The sequence below is a fragment of the Sturnira hondurensis genome, unplaced genomic scaffold (assembly GCF_014824575.4).
Source record: "Sturnira hondurensis isolate 20B ecotype Veracruz unplaced genomic scaffold, ASM1482457v3 Scaffold0006413, whole genome shotgun sequence".
Taxonomy (NCBI): Eukaryota; Metazoa; Chordata; class Mammalia; order Chiroptera; family Phyllostomidae; genus Sturnira; species Sturnira hondurensis.
Genome location: NW_028079044.1, coordinates 26,785,978 through 26,794,125, shown reverse-complemented (window position 1 = coordinate 26,794,125; position 8,148 = coordinate 26,785,978).

The following is an 8,148-nucleotide window of genomic DNA, read 5'->3' as shown; positions in this document are numbered from 1 at the left end:
CCACCCCTTACTCTTTTGGGATCAGGCATCCTCTCCTGACCTCTCAGTACAGAAAACGAGGATGTGCCCCTTGATTTTTTAGGTTGGGAAGCTAAAATGGGTCAAGCTCAGGGACTTTTCCAAGGCCCCACTGAGGCCAAAACATCTGAAGATGAAGCCAGAGACCTTGCAACTTTAAAACTGCTTAGCATTTTTTTTCACACTAAACTCAAGTTTGGGAGTCAGTGGTCAGTCAGCAAAAGCTTTGGAGGCAGAAGCTCAGCATTTAAATCCTGGCTGTGATTTTTTGGCTCTGTCACCGTGAACACATCTTTTTTTGTGTGCCCCAGTTTCTTCAACTCTAAAATGGGCACATTTATTCCTATAAAGTGGGATGACATGGTCAAGGGCTGTACAAAGATGCCAATGATTGCGAGTCCCCGCTGCAAACGCTTGGGCAGTGGTTTGGGCAGGGCTACTCTGGTAGCCCTCAATCCCTTCTCTCCACAGACCATCTTCATTAGTGAAACAGGTCTCCCTGCCCGTGCCTTGCCTCCTATTCTCCACTGGAGTTTGATGGCCTTATTTCTGTTTTCCAAGAGAACTTGAGGCTTTCTCATACTTGCTGTCTATCTGCCTTAAACACTCCTCTTTCTAACCCTCAACACAGGCCCTTGATCTGACTAAGCCCAACTCACTCTTTAGCTTTCAGTTAAGTGTCCCTGGTCCAGGTAAGCCTTCCCTATGCTCCCAACTCAGGGCAGCTCCCCTGACCCGCGCCCTGAACCCGGCACCTGCTCTGCGCTCTGTGCCCTATGCTTTTCCTCCACATAAGGGCTCACAGTTGGAGTCTATGCCAGTTGCGTTCTTTCTTCCTGAAAGTCTGCCTTCCCCATGAGACCGTAAGAACACAGGGACATCTGGCACAGTCACTGCAGTACCCACAGCCCAGGCCCATGGCCAGAAACGTGGGGGACATTCACGAACCACTCTCTTGCCTCTTGGCTGGATACCAGTCCACCTTGCTTGGCCAGCTCACTGCTGGACCCACCAGCTCAACCTTGTTCTTACACCTCCCTGACTAGAGATGCAGAAAAGCTGGTTGTCCTCAAGGTCATGTTGACTTACTAGAATCAAGGTCTGATAGCTGAATGGTAAGACAGGCTCAGCAGGTGGGATGAACCCAGGCATGTTATTATTCACAGTGTGTGCTGGCATGGCTAGTAATGCCCCTTGGCCCCAGCCGTGGAGCTGCGGCTCTCGTTTCTGGTAAGGAAACACAGTCTTTCTACGAACCCTTCTACACCAGGATTACAAGTGGTGGGGAGAGCCCCGCTCTGCCACAGAGCTGTGGGGCATGACTGTCATTCACGCAGTGTCCTCACAACTGAGAAAGAAGAAGAGGAGTCAAAAAGAATCAAAATCAAACAAATCAACTTTTCTGAGAAGGCATCCTCAAAAGCCCTGTGCACCCAGAGAAGGAGTGGCCGAGTCATTTCCAGTTGTGTAGTTGAGAAGAGATCTATTTTCTCTTCTAAAACTCTCAAATACAAAGATACTACTTGGTGACAATCGTATGTCCCTAATTTACATTGATTTAGTTTCGATCGTTGAAGCAGAAATTTCTGATGTGGAACAAATTCATACCTAGAAATGCTCTCTATTCTGTGAACAGCTGAAATGGATGTTATGAGGGGACTTAAACCTGGGGTAGGACAGTTTAGATGACAAATGGTGGCAGTTGGTGAGAGCTTGGGTACCGCAAACCCATGGCACATCTGCCACGTCCCCAGGTTCGCCTGCAGTTTAGCAGGGCAGTGGAGAATGTCGGCTCTAAAACCATACTGTCTGGGTTCGGGTCCTGGCTCTGCTGTTCAGCAGCTGCATGGCCTTGGGCAGTTCACTGAACCACTCCGTGCTTCAGTTAGCTCATCAGTGCAGGGGCAGAGGAGTACCTACCTCAAGTCATAAAACTGTGAGTGACTAAGAGTTTGTATATAGAAAGCACGTGGAAGCATGTTTGGCTCTAGTAAGTACTCAAGAAATAATAAGCTCTCATCTTGGCTGGTGTGGCTCAATGGATTGAGTGCCAGCCTGTGAACCAAAGGGTCGTTGGTTCGATTCCCAGTCAGGGCACACGTCTGGGCTATGGGCCAAGTCCCTGGTTGGGGGCATGCAAGAGGCAATCAGTAGATGTATCTCTCGCACATCAAAGTTTTTCTCCCTTTCTTTCTCCCTCCCTTCCCATCCCTCTGGAAATGAATGAATAAAATCTTAAAAAAAGAAAAAGAAATAATAAGCTCTCAAGACAAAACCTAGACACCACCCGAGTGCCCACAATAAGAGGATTGGTAAATCGTGATATATGCATACAGTGGATACTACTCAGCAATGAAAAGGAAAAAGACTATTAACATACACAACAACCTGGATGAATCTCAAAATAAAGTTGCTGAGTGAACAAAAGCTAGACCAAAAAAGTGTATTTAGCACATGATTCCATTAACGCAAACCTCTTGAAAGCGCAAAGTGACCCATAGTGACAGAAGGCACGTGGGTAGCTGCCTGTGAAGGGGAGGCAGGAAGAGACAGGAGGGAGGGACTACCAAGGGGCGTGAGGACACTCCTGCAGGCTTTGGCTAGGTTCACTATCCCGATTGTGGTGATGGTTTCATGAGAATGCACATACGTCAAACTTCATGCACACTTTAAATATGGGTGACTATTGTATGTGTGTCAATTACATTTCAATTACACTGTTTAAGAGAAAAAGACATATCAGCCATTACTATTACCCCATCCTTGTCAACACTCCTGAATTAGAGCCAACACTCAGTTCCAGTTGTACGTGGTTTTCCCTGGTTAAGATGAATCTTTTGATTCTCTCCCACTTATGAGAACCTCTGGTTCTATAGCTGACTAGTCTCCTGACCTTGGGCAAGTCTCTGAAACTCTCTGTGTTTCTAATCAGTAACATGGACATTATAATAGCTGCCTGCCTTTCTGACTGTTGTTGGGCGAAGGTTGAAGGCAAGAGTGTTCATCCAAGCGCTTCACACACTGACGGTGTCGGGCGAGCACAGGGGTGGCACACAGTGTATGAGTTCAAATACTCCGTGTGTTTTCCAGCAGAACTTGGTGCTCAGTGCCTCTTCAGGCAGCCCCTCTACAAAATATTCAGACTGATGGTTTGTGGGGGGAATACCCTTGTTAGCTTACTTTTCTGGTTAACCATCCGGGTCTGTGGAGAGAGGGACTGAGGGCTACCAGAGTCTGAGGGATGCAGGCCAGGCCACTTGGAGAGGCCGGCCAGGGTTATCACGGGGCGCTGTTATATGGGAACTTCCCAGGCAGCAAGTCCGCCACCTACTGAAGCTTCTTCCTTCTGCCCAGAGGCCCCTGCCCTTCAGAGAGTCAAAGTCTGATGCTGCCTGGCTAGCTGGGTCTGGCTTCATCTTTTGGGTCAAAATGATTCAGTATCATTCTTGAGAGCCTGCCGGGGTGGTTGCAGGGAAACAACATAAAAGACCTCAGGTGGGTGGGGGGTGGAGGGAGTTTATAAACCCTGAGTAAAAAGGAGTAGAAAGATACAAACTAAAATTGTACCAAATGCAAGCCAAGAGGTACAAACCAAATCACTATCCGTAGTTATTTTTAGACCTGGAGCTGGGGGAACTTTTCATTTTCTTCTGGTGGCTTATCTGTATTTTCTAAACTTTCTACAATGAGTGGCTCTTGTTTTTGCAATAAGAAGACATAAACAACACACCAGTGAAAAATCAAAACTGAAGTATTTCTGGTTTGGAAATGCTACCATTGTTCAAAAAAGCAGGAAACATTCTCATTACCTCTGACCAGTAAAGATAATCATCAGCTGCAAACAAAGAGAAAGATAAAATGCCTCCAGCCAGTGTGTGATCGGCCAGCTCAGACATCTGTCTCGGAGAGCTGTGTCACTGGGTGGCCTCAGGAAGGTCCTGCTGGGCCCCATGACACACGGGGGAAAGGACGGTGATGCCCCCCAAGCCTCTTTATGTCCTTTATCACTAGATCTTGCTCTGTAATCCATACATGAATGTAAACTGTTAAATCGACATGTTTTCTGCCTGCCCCACTCAGCTGGAAACCAACTGTATTGTACCCTGACACCCCCGACCTATCAGCCAGTGGGTCCAGAACAGCCACACCAAGAGTGACAAAACAGCTGTCACTGGTTCATGGCCCTCTCCGCTCCACTGACAGACCTGGATCCACTGCAAAGAACCTCTTAAAAGTGTGTGATCCCTAGAAGCTTCTCCTGTGGGAGGACTCACACAGAATCCACTCTCGCCATGCCTTCTGCAGTGTCCACAGCAGAACCCAGACGGTGGAATTTCATATCCTGGCAGTGAGATTCACCGCCTGTGCAACCTTGGGTGAAATACTGAACCTCTCTGTACCTCAGTTTCCTTATTGGTAAAATGGGCAAAGTACTATCTATTTCATAGGGTTGTTGTGTGGCCCGAGTGAATTAACAGAGCATAGTGCCCCGAACAGTGCCCGCACACAGTCAGTACTCCCTACCTGTTATCTGTTACTTTTATTACTGGCCAAAGCCTCCACTCCACTTGTGAGCAGCTGCTTGCTGTCTGTCCGTAGGTCCCTAGCAGCACGGGATAGAAATCTTCATTTTAAATATGGATTAAAAAGATAGAATAAAATCCCGTGCGATGTTTCACAGACTTTAGTTTTATCCCAGCAAGCTGCTTGGGTGAAGTTCATAATGCGGTTTCCCCGGGAGGCATTTTTCCAAGACCGGACCTCATCTCTTACAGAGCCAGCTGGAGGCGAATCTCAGCCCTCAAACCTCCAGGAGCTGTGAGTGACTCTTACCCTCCAGTAGCTTTCAAACCTGGGAGTTTTAAAGCAAGATGCCCAGGCCATATACCCCAAACCAATGAAATCAGGATCCCTCAGGTGGGACCCAGGCATGTGCTCCTTTTGAAGCTCCCAGGTGATTACAGGGTGCAGCCCAGGCTGAGAAGCACTGCCTGTGCCTAAACCAAATGCTGCAACCGTAACAGATCACAGGTGGTAGCTAATATGTGGTCCTAGGTAAGGACGTAAGCAGATGTCAATAAACTGGTGACACGGGACAAACACAGCTCAGTAAGGGGGGCCTTAAATGTCAAAGCTCTGTGCTATCCTTTCATTCTTCGGGAAGACACTTGGTTTGGGGGATCCCCGAGTAGTCCTGCTTGTGTTCTTATAATTTCTAGTTCTTTCCTGCTTGAAAAAATCTTGCCCGCCCTCGAGGAGAACTCCACGGGGGGTCCAAATGCAGAGCCAGACAAAGGCATGTCAGAGCTTCAGCTCTGCGGCCTGGCCCAGAGTTGCTCAGCATCTCACTGAGGAGCGGGAGCAGCCTGACCTCCAGCGTGCTGATGGTGAGGTGGAAAATGTGTTGTGAAGGGCAGCGCGGGAGGCCGTGGAGGGTCTCGAAAGAGGAGGGGCACCCCCAGATGAGGCTGTTAGGGAGGAATGGGGGGGGTGTGTCCTTCGGAAAGGTCCTTAACCCCACGTTCTTCTGTTTCTTCAAATGTCCTTAACCTTCAGGGTCACTGTGAAGATTAAATGAGTTAGTATAGTGCTTTAAAGTAGAGAGTTCTTGGCACAGAGAAAACCCTTATAGGGGGAGCTGTGCTTAGTATTATTATCATCAGTATAATTGTTAAGCAGGTTTCTGGTCTATTAGTAAAATTTTTAAAGGGAAAATATTTAGTAGTTAAAAATAGTAGAGCAGGGTTACAAATACAGTTGGCTCTTGAACAGCAAGTGTGGTCCTACGGGTGCCAACCCACCCCATCCCACAGTCAAAAATCCAGGTATGATTTAAGTCAGCCCTCTGAATACTGGGATTCCCAACCTCACATCCAAAACACAGTTGACCCTTGAACAAGGGTCCGATCAGGATGCTGCCCTGCAGACTCGGATCCCTGAGCTGACCTGATTACACACTCAGGGGTACTCCAGGCCTTGCTACAGAGTGGCCCTCGGGGTCAGGGATGGCCCCCAGACAGGGTTAAACCTTCAGGCCCATCTCCCCTAAACGGGAAATTCCTTTGAAGTGAATATAGCTATTAACATAATTTCATAGAGGAAAGAGGTCAGTTTAAGAGTCCACTAACTTACTCAAGGCTCCTTGACGAGATATAAATTCCCGTGGCCGTTTTCTTAGTCACTACATTACACCACCTCCCTAACTCAAGGCTATAAGTCTCAATCAATTTTCTGTAAAACCAGAACTGTCCATGGTTGCTCACTCAGTTACAGGGGAAATTCAATGGCATAATGTACACCACAGCCTGGCACACAGTGGGTCTGCAAGAAAGAATGGGTGTTCAGCAAACACTGGTTCTTTACCCTACTTTCAGATTTCCATTCGGTCAGTCAGCTCTCACACAGCAATGACGTGCATTTTAAAGGACTCTCAGTAATTTTGATTAGATCCACTCTCTGGTTCTGTTTTGTTGGATGTTGCTCTTTTCTTTTTTTTTTAAATCCTCACCCAAGGACATGCTCATTGATTTTAGAGAGAGGGGAAAGGAGGGAGAGAAATATTGATGTGAAAGAAACATCAACCAGTTGCCTCTCACACGCCCTGCACCTAAACCAGGACAGAACTCTCAACCTAGGCATGTGCCCTGACTGGGAATTGAACTTGTGACCTTTTGGTTTGTAGGACACCCCTTCAACCAACTGAGCCACATGGGCCAGGGCCAGATGTTGCTCTTAATGTTGACCTGGAAGAGTCATGGGAGGATGAAAGGGCAGGAGGAAGCAGCGAGACAACCTGGTGCCTGCCTGGTGACGGACACACCTGGTGACTGCTGTTTCCCCCACCTCCCCTCTGGCCCAGTGGCCGTGACGAGGTGGGGGCAATTCTGTCCTGATTTAACTAAAATAAGAGATTTAGGAGGATTACTTTCCACAGCAACCAAAAATGAGAGACTGTTGAAAGAACTTGGGATGCTTAGCCCAGAGAACAAAGGGTTTATGTGAACCCAGCTAACTGGGTGCTGGCACCTATTTAAAACCAAGGGGTCTTGGGGATCAAGAGAGGCCCAAGCCACTTCCACTGAATGAGGTTTCTGGTGTATTAATGAAAAAATGTATTTTTTAAATGGGAAAATATTTACTAGTTAAAAAATACTGCCCCGGCTGGCATGACTCAGTAGATTGAGTGCCAGCCTGGGAATCGAAAGGTCATCGGTTCGATTCCTGGTCAGGGTGCATGTCTGGCTGTGGGCCAGGTCTGCCATCAGGGCCATGTAACAGGCAACCAATGGATGTTTCTCACACACTGATGTTTGTCTCCCTGTCCTTCTCCCTCCTTTCCCCTTTTTCTAAAAATAAATAAACAAATCTAAAAAAATACCAGAGCAGGGTTATAAATATAGTTGACTCTTGAACAGCAAGTGTAGGGTTGGGGGAGCCAACTCATCCCACCTCACAGTTGAAAATCTGGGTATAACTTAAGCCAGCCCTCTGAGTACTGGCTGGCTCACATTCCCAACCTCACATTCAAAACACAGTTGACCCTTGAACAAGGCGGGTTTGAACTGCATTGGTCCACTTCTACGTGGATTTTAAAAGTCCTAAGTGTCACATTTAACAAATGTTAACACAAAATACTATGGTAATCACAGAATACTGACCAGATATATGTATTTTTAAAAATCTTAATAATTCATATTGCACTGCAGGCAGTGTTGGCAGGTAATGGAACACAAACTTTTTTCAACCCTGGCAAGGTACTCAAAGACAAGGTCAACACTTGTGGTTTGAGGGTGGGTATCAATTCGAGCTCTGTCTCTGTGTTTGTCGGTAGATCCATCCCTAAGGGGGAGGGAATGTTCTACAAGCCATGGAGGTCAGAGCAGGGCTCTGGCCTGTAGACCCTTGGAAGGAGGCCGCTTTCTCTTCAGCTGCGCACCTCAGAGAGCTTCGCTCCCTCAAATAGTCCGACCCTGAGATTTGGGGGCAGAATGGAAAGTAGTGAATGATTACTTTTAGCATATATTTAGGATCATTATGCAGCTGGAACAATGATTTTTAACTCGTATGGTTCAAGGAACCCTCTGAAAATCTGATTTTAAAAAAGCCCTGGACCTTCTTTCCAGAAGAATT